This window comes from Arachis ipaensis, chromosome B05, assembly GCF_000816755.2.
Source record: "Arachis ipaensis cultivar K30076 chromosome B05, Araip1.1, whole genome shotgun sequence".
Lineage (NCBI taxonomy): Eukaryota > Viridiplantae > Streptophyta > Magnoliopsida > Fabales > Fabaceae > Arachis > Arachis ipaensis.
Window position 1 is genome coordinate 17,955,323 of NC_029789.2, and position 14,914 is coordinate 17,970,236.

Consider the following 14,914-nt stretch of genomic DNA (forward strand, 5'->3'; position numbering starts at 1 on the left):
CGAAAAAACTGAAAAAAAAAAAAAAACATGTTTTGCTGTTTTTATTACAGTTCGGTTCAATTTTCAGTTCTGACAATGAAGACAACCTACAAAGCAACCAGACCCAACCTGTTCATGTAATTTGAGTTGATTTGTTTTCTGTGCTTGTCATTTTGAGGCTATTGGATTCATCAGTGAAACATAGGGATCACTTAGAGAAGGGTAATTAAGCATTAACAAACCTGATTACCTAGAATCGCGGACATAGTTTTCTATTCTTTTAACTTTCCGTGTGTGGTTTCTTTTGACAATTTTGTTTTGCATTTTTCTCACCCGGAGTACTCTATTTTTTCCATTCCTGATGTATTTGTTTAAGGTTGGTTTCCAATTTAGTAATTACATTTTGTTTGAATGTTGACTTATCGTTTACAATACAATAATGAGACTAGCTAGAACTACAAACAAATCAAATTGTTAATCTCTCCTGAAATTCAACCTTGGTGTAAGATTAACAATACTTAAATATTTGTGTAATCTTAAATCTGAACAAAGTTTACTCTAAAAACTATAACAACAATGTAGATATAGATATAGGAAAAGTTATAAAACGGTAGGAACATTATCATATTCTGCATCTTTATTATTGGTTTGCATCTTTATTAGAATATATAACCAGATTAGAATGCTTTTCTACTAGTGCTCTATTGTTATTATTACTATTGTTCTTATTATGTAACTGCTTTTTTATTTCAGGTTGATTTGCAAAAAGAAGTTTAGCTGTTTTATTGGAGAAGACACCATAACTTAGCTATCTTTTGATAAAAATTTATATTTATTTTCAGTTGTGTTGACTATTAAACTTTTAAACTTCTTTAATTGTCGTATTTGAATTCCTTTTGTTATTAAATTTCATTTGATCAAGACTTTGTTAGCTATTGTGTATTTGTGTTTGTCGATTTCAATATTATGACTTTGTGAAATAGTATGGTAGTATTTTTTTTTGAATTGGTTGAAAAACTGAACAAACCGAACCAAACCAAACCGATTTAATTGGTTTGGTTTGGTTTGGTTTGGTTCGGATGGCTTCGATAAAAAAATCGAATCGCAGTTTAATTAAACGATTAGATCGGATGACTTTTCTCTAAAAAATCGAACCAAACCGCACCGCGAACACCCCTACCATGTCAACCTAAACAAGTCGTCAAAGCCTCTCGTCCACCATAGTTCTACCGTGTTGATGTTCCCTCTCGCCTTCCGCTGCGTCACTCTGATTATTCGTCACTAATAACTCGAATTACTCCACTACATCGAACAGAAATTTTCCTTTAAACCAAATACCGCTTTTATAATATTTTCCAAAACCTTCAAAACAAGTTTAATCTAAACCTTTTCAATGTCAAAACTTTTTCAAAAGACTCAAAAATCATTTATTCTTAAATCAATTACTTTAAATCATGATTTTCTTTAAATTCATTAAAATTCTTAAATCATAGCTTTTCAATTTGAATTATTTTTGAGAAGTTAAATTACAAACCTAATTCACAAAGCAACAAAATCATAGAACTCACTTATTCTGTAAACCATATTATACAAAAGAGAGCATAAGATCCTCCGCTCCGTCATCATCTCGCAACTCACCGAGGTGGGTTACGACCTGCAACTGAAAAATAGCAACATATGCTATGAGAACCGGAGGTTCTCAGTATGGTAACAATGCCCAATATGTAAGATGTAAGGTTTCGATACGCCAAAGGCAATCCTAGAACTTCACATCATAGATATTCAAGCTTAACAAAATAAATTAATTAAACCATAAGCCATAAACAGGGTTATCTAAACTTAGGAGATTTCTAACTAATACTAATCGCACCCTTGTATCCCACAGCCTTTGCCAACCTAACCTCCGTGCGATTCCATAGCCACCGACTTCAAATCATCCTCAACGCTAGACAATCACAAGTATATGAAAACAAGTAATACATAGGTAATATTCATGTATAACAAGTAATTCAAGAAACAGGTATGCATATTATACAATTAGGCAAACTACATGTAATCAAAGCAAACAAGCACATAAGAGATGCATATGATGAATGCCTGTCCTATTGGCTGTGATATCACATGTCGGTTATAGTGCCAAACCTGACACAAAATCTGGTCGGCAACTCCTGGATTAGTCTCTCTATTGCGCATACTCAAGAGGAATAATTCCGAGGGATGAGTACCCTACCACATTCTCCTTTTAGAGGAAAACGTTCCAAGGGAGAGTGCTCTACCACCTTTCTCTGGATGCCGCATGATTCCAAGGGATAGTGCCCTACCACCTTGCAACCAGAGAGAGAATGCATACTCGGGAGGAATAATTCTGAGGGATAAGTGCCCTACCACCTTCTCCATGAGCGAGAAATGTGAGTGGGAAGCCCAGCTTCAACCCTTACATACGAACGTAGGCGGGAGACTGCCACAGCCCCTACGACGAAGAACAAAGCATATCACAATTATATAATCCATCTCAGAGACCACTGCTCATAGCACACTTCCGTTCATACTTATTCCATTAACCATAAACATTCATTTCAAGTTCCAATCTCATCCTTCATCGTCAATATCTCAAGTTCATCATTAATCCAACTCCCCATTAATTCACAAGACAAAAATCACCTAACTGACATACCAAGACTAAGTCACCATCTTCTAAACTCATTCATAAATTACCAATTTAATTCACCAACCCATCTCTATTAGTCTTAGGGCCTAATTATTCTTAAAGAGAAGTTAAAGAAGTTTGAAAAGCTAGAGAACCCTTAAAAGTGAAGAAAAACACATTTTCAGCAAAACAGGGGTTGTGCTACGCACACTCCTATCGTGCGTACGCACACATTGAAAAAGGTACGTCCGCGTACGCATACACGATAATTGGGCCATTTCGCGTACGCATACCTGGGCCGCGTACGCAGGAGTGCTGGACAGAGGCCACCATCCGCGTATGAGGCATGGGTCCGCATAAGCATGTATATCAGAATCCAGAAAAGTTAAGTTGTAGAAATTTCAGTTTAGACTCAAACTTTAAACGTTCATAACTTCCTCTACAAAAATCAATTTTCCTCAAACTTTATATCAATTTAAAGTACTTTAAATCATCTTTAATTTAAAATAATCTAACCAATTTCAAAAGCTGAGGCTCAAGTTATGATCCGCCAAAGTTCACCAAAAAATAATTTTTACCAAAAATTCACTAGGTTCTCAAACATCCAAAATTCATAATAAAACCAAATAAAAAACCTATTCAATTTTACCGCAAAACACTACCAAATACTACACTTTACCATTCTATTACACTTCAATCAACTCAACCTCCATTTTACTCAATCTTTCCACCATAATTCAACAAGAATCAACAATTCATAAATCAAGATCCCAACCTTAACAATTTTACATAATTAACTCTTCATAAACATCATTTACCCCCATTCAATACCAACACTAACCACAAGACTCAAAACCCAATATCAACATCAACATTTATCATCACACATCATAATCATCTATATCCTTCATCAATCATCATAATCATAAACAACACCAATACTCATCATAATTCATATATCACATCACACATTCCAACACTCTATAACATACTCTTTATCATCAAACATAAATTCACATATAATTAATCATACACAACCATCAGTCAATCCTATCTTAAGGTCAACTAGCCTAAGTATCCAGAAACATTATAAATTACATAAAGGAAACTGAAGTCATACCTTAGCTGATTCTCAAAATGTACTAAATACCAAAATGAAGCCACCAAACTTGATCCAAAAGCCTCAAACCAACTTCAACAAACACCAAAACTCAATCTAACATCATACAACATACCAACATCAAACCAAGGATTCACAAAAATAACTAAACACAAGGTTTTAGTGAGACGTTATCTTACCCACGAGATTAGAGAAAAACTCAACAATATTCCAATGCTAGATCACGCCTAAACAAACAAAATCACAAAATCTACTCAAAAACCAAATGTGAAAATGCGAAATTGTTAGGGCTGGAAACTGGAGCTTGAGTTTCAAAATATTACCAACAAAACTTAGTTAGAAATGATGGGCTCAGTGAGAACTTCGCGTAGCCACAAACGGCTTGTCAATCAAAACTCTGTAGCTCAAGATATGGCCAAAAGAAGGAGATAAATAGTAGCAACTATCTTCTTCCTCTCTTCTCTCACTAGCGCCCCTTTCTTTTTTTAGGGCTAGAAATGAACTGAAATACTCATTAGTTATGTTTATATATGTTGGGCTTGGGCTCAACTTGGATCCGGTCTAACCCGTTAACATTTTAGGTCTGTTTGGCCCACTTTGGGCCAAAACCTTTAAGATTAGCGCCCGGTTTTCTATTCTAAATTATTTTTGTCCTTTCAAAATAATAAATTCAATTTTTAAAATATTATTTTTCTCAATACACGGTTCTGGTCAGACTAGAGCCAGTACTGCCAGCTTAAGTGCTGGTACGCATTTTTACAAAAATTTTCCGTAAAAGATATATTTTTTCACTTAGAAAAATTCAATGAATTCAAATTTTACCTTTATATTTTAAAAAGAACACTTATATATTTTGGACCTATTTCGGGTAATTAAATTATTATTTTATTAAAGCATTTATTCCGGTTTTTACAACCTCGAAGGTAACAAGTGGCTCTCAGGTAACTAAGGTTTTAATTCGAATTATTTTCATGCGGTTACTTTATGGGTTAAAACGTGCACAACTTTCGGTTTAACCCAGCTCATGTGTTTGGTTCATTATGCAGAGCTATACGAAGATCGACATATATGGATTCTAATTTATCTAGATCACCACTTCTGGGCTAGAATGAGAAGCACACAAAGGAATGAGAGCATACACGCATTTTTCAACAAGTTCATCACACGCAACACCTCCTTGAGTCAATTCGTGAAGCAATACGACAATTGCCTAGCAAGTAGGGAGCAAAGAGAAAGAGAATTTGATGCTGCAGATTTTCACACTATGATAACGTGCGCAACAAAATCAGCAATAGGGGCTCATTTTTAGTACGTGTATACCCACGAGAAGTTCAGGGAAGTTCAAGGACAATTCAGAGGAAAGGTGAACTGCATCACAAGATCAACGCATTCCACCCTAGGTTTCACAACATACGAAGTCGTAGAGCAGGTTTCTAACTCCACATTCAACAAATTTTTCTTCACCTACGACGCAGTATCACGAGAGGTAAAGTGCCAGTGCCTGCTGTTCGAGTCAAGGGGCATACTGTGCCGCCATTCTCTGAGCTTCTTAATCTTTGAGCGAGTAGATAACGTGACACCGAAATACATACTGGAACGTTGGAGCAAGAATATAAAGAGGAGGCACACACACATCAAGAGCAGCCAAGACGAGCCTCTACTGGAGCTGAGAAGTAAGAGATTCGACGATTTGCACAATATTTATGAATTTGCGTCAGAGTCCGAGGAGCTGACCAGAATTCTGCACCAGACGTTTGGCAATGTCATGGCTAGGGGTGGAAAAAGGACAGGCGGCCTGTCAGGGGCTTGCAGCGTGGCTTGTGTTTGGCTTGGCCTGACCTATTATAAAAGAGGCACAGGCTCAGGCTTTTTTAAAAGCCTTAATATGTTAATAGGCTAGGCCCATCAATGATAACGAGAATTCTTGCTTAGTTTGGAATCGATCAAAACAAGAATCAATTTGTTAGTAGCATAGTCCAAACCAACAATGAATTCTCATAATCAAATGTTAAGTCAAAGGATGTCACAATACAAAACAAATATATTTTAACCGATAGTATTTAACTCCCGGGTCGTCTTCCCTAGGAGTTGCAATGAAATGTCATATTATTGACTATGGGTGATTTTTGGGGTTTTTGATTGTAAGATGCAAGAAATGTAAATGGTAATAAATGAAACAAGCATGAAATTAAATGGAAAGCAAGTAAAAGTGATGCAAATGGAAATTAAATGACAAAAAGGACTCTTGGCAAGAAGTGGGTAATTAAGGATTCCTATCCTAGTTGTGGACCACAAACATGGTAATTGTGTGTGAATTAATCCCAATTAGTCAACCCTACATCGAGGATAAGTCAAAAGGGCATTAATTGATTCCAATCCCTAAGTCCTAGTCAACACTAGTGGGTCACTTAGAGTCAAGGAAAACCAAACCAATTAATAATCCTCACACACTGCGGAATGGACATCCACAACTCAATTTCACCCAATCACCCAATTTCCCAAACCGAGAGTGTGAAAAACTAAGCAAAAACTCAACCAATCATTTTGTCAAACACTTGGTGGGCATATAAAGAAAGCATGGTAAAATGACAAGAAATAATAAATGCTACAACTACCAAGAAAGGAAAGTAAAGATAGCAACTCAATAAAGCAATAAATTATATGAAAATATAAATTGCATTAAATGTAAATTAAAATAACAAAGTGTCATAAACATAAGAGACAAAAGAAATGAAACAACAAATAGAAGGAAAGAACAAAGATGCAATAACAATAAATGACAAGAAAAAGTAAATGAAAACAAGAATTGAAAATAGAGATTAAAAGAAATTAAACTAAGAAACCCTAATTCTAGAGAGAATGGGGAGCTTCTCTCTCTAGAAACAACCTACATTATGCTAAACTAACCCTAATTCCCCCCCCCCCTTTCACATGGAGTGAGGCCTTCTTTGATATAGGAAGAATCAGCTTCAGAAAATCCAAAAACTGGGTTCTGGAGGCCCAGAAATCGCCCCTAGCGATATCCATTAAGTGAGTCACGTGCTGGGACTTGTGCATATGCACAGGTATGTGCGTACGCATACATGCTGATTCTCCTCCTGTGCGTATGCACAGAAGTTGTGCATGGGCACACTTGCTGATTTCCATTCTGTGCGTGGGCACAGGTGCTGATTTTGACCCTTGTGCGTGGGCACATAAGGTGTGCATGGGCACAGGCTGAAATGCTTCTCTCCTTTGATTTCTTCATGTTTTCTCCCAATTTCATGCTTTTCTTCCACTCTTATCAAGCCATTCTAACATATTACACATGAAATCACTCATCAAAACCAGCAAGACATCGAATGGGATAAAAGTGGGATAAAAGTGATTAAATTAAGCACAAAATAGCATATTTTTACAATTAAGCTCAACTTAGGAAAAGAACACAAAAGTATGCTATTTTGATGAATAAATGTGGATTTATGTGATGAAATCCACTCAAATCAAAGCAAAATATATCGTCAAATATGGATTCATCATAAATATTAAATATGACATATTACATATAAATATTTTTTTAAAAAAATAATTTTTAAAATAATATTTTTATTTTTATAAAAAAAATTATCAAACCTTTTAACAAGCTTCAAGCCAGGCCAGGATAAATAACAGGCCAGACCTAATACTTTATAAAGAACCTATAGCATGCTGCAGGCCAGACTTAAGGCAAGTAACTACATGACAGGCCAAGCCTGTTAAGAGTAAAACCTAGCCTGGTCTGGCCTATTTTCACCCCTAATCATGGCCGAGATGCAAGAATATCAAGCGAGAAGCAAAAGAAAAAGTCCGTTATCCCACAAAGAAGCGACGTTGAACGATGTGAACAACCTTCAAAGCCCTCCACGTGTCAGAACATGAGGCCTGCCAAGAACAGACTGGGATCAAACCTGGAAAAAAAGATTTCAAATACCACAAAGAAAAAGAAAAAGCCAGGTCCAAGTGAGGTAACATTGATTTGTTTTCGATTAGGAAAAAATTCATTTGTGCATTTTGCTAATATACGATTTATTTTCTCTTTTGCAGTTGAACCTTTTAGACGGTGGATCAATGATTCAGTCAAGCTCCAGCCTTTACAATGCATCGGATATGAATTATCCCGGAGAGAATTATAGGAGTTTCATTTTTTATTAACATAAATTTTCATTCATCTATGAGCAAATTTTGGTTCATTGAAGTTATAGAATGGTTTGTTTCTGACTGATGTTAGTCTTTATTGAATAGTCACTTTTTTGTGTTTGATATTAGCTTTCTGAAATTCTTTATTGAATAGTCACTTTTTTGTTTATTGAATAGTCAATTTATTATGTTATGTCAAAGAGTTCAGCTGTTTCTGAAACTGAATACTGATAGCAAATTTTTTTAAAAATTAGCTCTCTGCAGTAGTGATATATGCACTTTTTTTGTTCATCCAGTGTATTAATTTCAGTTCATTTGTATTTGTGGGACTCTTAATATTTGATAAATACCCTAATTTTATTCACTGTGAACCTGGAACAAAACAGCAGTCAGACAGTTCCAATAGATATATACATTAACATCTCAGACCGACAGGACAAGGACTAATCCATCTTAAATTAGATATATACATTAACATTAGATTTCCAATAACATTTACATTAATATTCACATATATACATTGAAAGAAACAGTGTTTGCTTTTTTAAACAAGTTAAACAAAATAGTGTTAATTACAACCAGTCAAACAAAGTATATCCTTTTTACTATCTATATCCCCATATGTGAATTTACAAAAAGGGCTGGAGAGAGCAGCAGATGGCTTTGGGAGTCTTATGGCTTCAGATTCCCAAATCACTTGGTCTCTGGTTTTGTTCAGTTTATGCAACAGAATATTCGGACTATATTTGCGCCTAAAGGCATCAATTTCTTCCTACAATTCAATTGAAAGGAATTAATTATATAAGAAATGAACCCCAACCGAAATAAGAAATGAAACGAATTTCATTAATTTAGAAATTACTTACTTGTGTCTAGTTTTTATATTGATACATCTTCCCCTTTTTTATCTTTGGAAGATCAATTATTTCTAGCCATTTCATGATGTACATCCCACAATCATAGCTAAGCAGGAAATAAGTAAAATATGATTAATAGTATACAAAATAAAACAAATTAAAAATAGCACTATAGTAGAGAAAGATTTTTACCTTGTATATTGACCATTCAGCCTGATATACTTGCTTTTTCTCCCTCTCCGTCCTCCATTAAGGGTTCCACCCCAGTGTAAACCCTTCATTTGGGAGATTATTAATTCCTAAAAGGGATACAAAAAGTCAATGAAAATTAGCAACTACAATGAACCGAACTCTGTTCATGTTTTGAATAAAACATGATAAACCTTAAATCAGCAAGAGAAACATTTTGTGCATGCAAAAGAACCCAAGTGAACACAAAAGGATGAGATGAATATAAATCAGCAACAACAATGAACTGAACTTTGTTCATATTCTGAATAAAATGTGATAAACATTCAATCAGGAAGGAAAATATTTCTGCATGCAAAAGAACTCAACTGAACACTTAAAGATAAACTGAATGTAAATTACCAACGCTAATGAATCGAATTCTACTCATGTTTGAATAATTTACAACAAAATATGTATGATTTAAATAACTTACAATAAATTTGTTCAATTTAATTCTCAAGTCAGGTATTTCATCTTTCTTCTTGTTCACAGGGTCAAACACATAGAATGCCTTTTTCTGGACATCGGCAATCCATAACCACCAGTGTCCTCCATTGCAAATCGGCACAAACAGCTAAAGTTTGGAAAAATGATAGAATATTTCAGTCTAAATGATAGCAAACAAGAGAATTATCAAAGAATTTTTAGAAATCACAACTTACAAATGGATGCGATGGAAATTTTCTTTTGTCAAGAAAACGGTAGTATTGGACATATTGATCGACATCCATCCGGTAGGCCTTGTTGGTCTTTAGATCAATGTAATTCTCGCCATAGTTTTCCAACATAAATATTTGCAAAATGAACCTTAGTCAAATCACAAATGAACCAAATTATTTATCAGAACCAGTAAATTACTCAGGAAATAAAAAATTTGGCTTACCACAATATCCATCGGCATACAGTATATTTCTTCCTAAAACTGGGACATTTTATGTCGTTGAGAATCATGCAATGTGCATTGACCACCTATAGGAAGAAAATTTATGAGATATATGATATAAGAGTCTTTAGAAAAATCATTAATGTTAACGCAATAGGCAAAGAATTTACCGTGCTTTCCACATGTTGTTCGGGCATTAGAGACAAGAAATGATGTCTAATCCCCTCGAAATTCGCTTCATGGTTCAAGACGAATATGACGTCATATTCATTGGTGCTATCTTTGGTTTCTTTCACATGTGTCATCCAATGATAACACTTTTCCTTCAACTCCTCTGTGATTTCTTTCTTTCTCCGGAGTTCTGTACCCTTCAGCGGCTGTAAAGCTCGGCTCGGCACTTGTCATGTCAGCAAATTTCAATGCTGCCGCCACCCCCCCCCACATCTAACACCACCTCTACCAGGATTTCAAGCTGTGTCACCGTCGGCTGAGAGGTCGGGGGAGTTGGTTGAGATGTCGGGGGACTTATGCCAAGGTCAAATAAAGGTGCATCATGTTCCCACAAAGAAGGACGAGCAGCACTACAAGACGACATGGGAAAGTTTTAAGTAATAATGAAAAAGCAATATCATATCACACAAAAGCTAATAAAAACTGATATTAATTAAAACTTACGCATTTAACGGAGGTTCTGGCTCCGTCTTCCTCGAGGAAGATCCCTCACCGGCCTGCTTTTTGGGTTCCAGAGGGCAACTGTAACAAACAAAAGAGAGTAATTGATTTCTGGATTCAACTGCACCACAATTAAACCAAGTAATGAACCAAAATTATCCAGATTTAAACAAGCAGAAAACTTACAAATCAGGCTGTATTTCTTCTTCCAATTGCCGTGCCACTGGAGCTTCTTGGCATGGTTGCTGTTGTTCTTCAGGAGGGCTGCTGCATTAAACAGAAAAGATTACAATAACGAACCGGAATTATTATCATGAACCATTAAAACTAAGAAAAAGAATTCTAATTACAACTTAAAGGAACAATGAAAAAGCAATATCATATAACACAAAAGATTATAAAAAAAACTATATTAATTAAAACTTACACATTTAACGGAGGTTCTTGCTCCGTCTTTGTCGGGGAAGATTCCTCGCAGGCCTGATTTTTGGGTTCTGGAGGGCAGCTGTAACAAACAGAAGAGAGTTCAATATAAGAACACATGGAATTGATTTCTGAATTCAAATGATCTATAAGTAAAGCATATAATGAACCGAAATCATCCAGTTTTAAACAAGCAGTAAAACTTACACATCAACAGGTGCTTCTTGTTCCGATTGCCCTGCCGATGCTTCTTTGCAGGGTTGCTGTTGCGGTTCCGGAGGGTTGCTGCATTAAACAGAAAAGAGTTCAATAATGACCCCCAAATTATTATCCTATACCATTAAAACTAATAAAAAGAATTTTATGTGTAACTTACTCATTAACAGAAGCTTCTTGTGTTATACTATCGGAAGGGACATAGGTAAAGGCATCTTTTATTAGCTCTTCCTTAAGAGAACTCGGAAGAGACACCGCAATAGGAAATCTAAGGAATGTAAATAAGGAAGAATTTAATGGTGAATGATTAGAATAGGTACCGAGAAACCGAAATTTGCACATTGAAGTTAATGTTGAATGATTAGGATCATGTGTAGTGCTACTGACATTTAAACATAAATTTCGTGTGATTAATTAAACAAAAATTATTACCTAAATCTAAAAGACCAACATAAATATTTCAACTTACACAGGTGGAGCTTGTAAACTCTGTTTTTTTATGAATTTTCTTTCTTCTAAAAACTTTTACCAGGGTTTTCGGGGTATTTTTCCTAATAAAAAGGATACCAAGTTAAAATCAGCAACCAAGATTAAAAGCAGAGGTCTAGAAACACCTGAAATTCATTTTTGGAATCCAATGAACTGAATTTAAAGCCTGCAATGAAAGAATTTACCTGGTATTGGCCGGGGCATTTACAAACGGTGTGGAGCTCGTCTGAGTCTGTAAGAGAGGTTCGCTGCCCAGATTTACAGTCAGCAACCTAAGCAAAATAAATAAATATTTCTCAATAAATCCAGAGGAATTAGAAGAGGTTCTATAAAAAGTTAGCAAATAAAGAAAAAGAACTCGATATAAGAAACCGAATCTTACGTCTCGGATAAATCATTTCGCGCCTCTGTCGAGTCAAAGCGATCCGGAGCAACGTTTGTTTTCTGAGCTCCATCATTTCTTCTCTTTGCTCTCTTTTCTTTTAACAGCTGCAACGCCTCTCTTCTTCTTTCAGCAGTGCTGACCCTTACTCGTTCACTTCTGAAAATTCATAAAATAAGTATCAATGAAGCTAAAATAAAAGTATCAATTAACCCAAAATATGATTTCAGAAACTTACTCCCTTTCAGATTCAGTTTTGCTTTCTGAATCTGTCAGAACAATCTTGCTTGATTTGATTTTATTTTTTTGCACCCCTCTCCGATTGTTTTCTTTTCACTGTCAGAGTTTTTTCGATTTTTTTCTCTACAACACATACAAACACATCGAATTTATTATACCGGAGAATAATATCACAGCTGTAATTTACTAAACAAGCACACACAAATAATTTTCATCAAAGAAAAGCCAAACTAAACCAGATGAACATTATACAATCACAGAAATGAACCGAAAATTATCAATTCCTAAACTTACTGTTTTTCAGATTCGCTTGTGCTCTCCGAATCCGTAAGCACTGGCTTCCTTTTTTTGCTTTCAGTTTTAACCACCTTCTGTAGTTGTTTTCTTTTCTTTGTCCCTGTTTTTTCAATTTCTTCTTCTTCTCTGCAATACATAAGAACAAGCGCATAAGAACAATTTTAACCAAATACAAGCAAAACGAAACCAAATGAACATCAAACTTACTGGTTTTGGATTCACTTCTACTTTCTGAATCCGTGGGATTGCTTTCAGATTCACTTGTTGTTTCTGAATCCGTCGGAACAATCTTTTATTTTTTCACCAGCCTTTGTTGTCTTGTTCTTTCGACGGGTGGTGTTTTCTCGGATTCAGGTTCGGATTCGGAATCGGAAAAACTGTCTTCTTTCGAAGAAGAATCCAGAAAAACAATTTTCTTTTCTTCTTTTTTCCGCTTTCCCTTCTCTTTTCCCTTTAGAAAAACTGGTTTCTTCTCCACCTTCTCTCCTTTTGTCTTTTCCTCTTTTGATTGTGCTCTGTACAGAAGTCCCTAAAACACAAGATGATTTAGTTAGCAGAGTATTTTAGAAGCATCTGAATGAAAATTTCAGGGAAAATTTTTGTTTAATTTACCATTGTATCGGTTGCTTCCTGAGAAATCCGGTCGAGCATCCTCTTCCGTATCCAATGGGCCACCCATGGTGGCCCGGGAGCCTCAGGTGCATCCAAGCGAGGGAACTTGGATTCAAGGAAATATATGAGCATCAACACAAACAGCCATCAACGGACTGTTTCTTTCCCTTTCTCCTGTATTCAATCCCCTTCCTCAGGAAGCTCAGGACATGAGTTGCCCAAATCCACTGTCGGATGTTGTCCATACAAAGGGCAGGCGGCTTATGGATCGGGGAGGCCATGCTTACCGTCGTCGGCAGCAAGAAGCACTTCTGGACATAGACAACAAAAGTCCTCCAGAATTTCTACCAATTTTTCTCCCCTTCAACACTCATATCGAGGACATATTTTGTCAAAGATGCCAAGGTAGCACATTTGAAGCCGTTAATAATCTACTTGTCTGCGTTATTCAGTCTGTCGTAGTAAACTTTTTCAGGAAAACGACCCCCTACAATATTTTAATCAGTCAAATAGGCTCAGTTTTATTTTCTGTACACAAGTGAACCGAAAATAAAGCAAGTAATGAACCGAAATAAGCACAAGGAGAAAAGTGTATTACCGCCGTGATTTATGCCCAGCGCAGCTGCTACCTTGTCAAGTGTTATGGATATTTTCCTATAGAGAGTGTGCATGTGTCCATAATAGTCATCATAGCAAGCAATAAACTCTCTCAAGAGGCTGTGAGAGACGTTCATTTCTGGGACATGTACCAGCGCACCAAATCCCATTTCTTCAACGATATCTCTCTTTTCCTGACTCATTGCCTTGAACACCCTCGCTATTGCCTTTGTCTGGCATCTGAGATCGTGATTTTTCTGCAAGGTTTTGAAACAGTATGTCAAGATATATTTATAATACAAAATAGAGTTTATTTGAATGAAAGGGGATAAATATATTTAATGTGTACATATGCTTACGTTATAGCGCGGCTTCTGCTTTTTTGTCACCATCATCTTTTTTATTTTTGCTGTAAGCATAAAAAAATTTAGTCAATACTTCACTCAATACACCAACAAGCACAAGCATGCATATTTTAATCAGGTGAATCAAAATGGCCAAATCCATTGAACCGAACACCATTCATGTTTTGAATAAAACGTGATAAACATTTAATCAGCAACAAAAGCATTTCTGCATGCAAAAGAACTCAACTGAATACACTAACAATTAAGTGAATCAAAATGCCCAACTCCACTAAACTAAACACCATTCACGTTCTGAATAAAACGTGATAAATATTCAATCATCAAGGAAAATATTTCTGCATGCAAAAGGACTCAACTGAACACACTAACAATCAAGTGAATCAAAATGCGCAACTCCACTGAACTGAACACCATTCATGTTCTAAATAAAATGTGATAAACATTCAATCATTAAGAAAAGGACTCAACTGAACACACTAGCAATTAAGTGAATCAAAATGGCGAACTCCACTGAACTGAACACCATTCAGGTTTTGAATAAAATGTGATAAACATTCAATCATCAAAAAAAATATCTCTTCATGCAAAAGGACTCTACTGAACACTTAACAATCAAATGAATGAAAATGACCAACTCCACTAAATTGAATACCATTCATGTTCTGAATAAAACGTGATAAACATTCAATCATCAAGAAAAATATTTCTGCATACAAAAGGACTCAACTGAACACACTAACAATCAA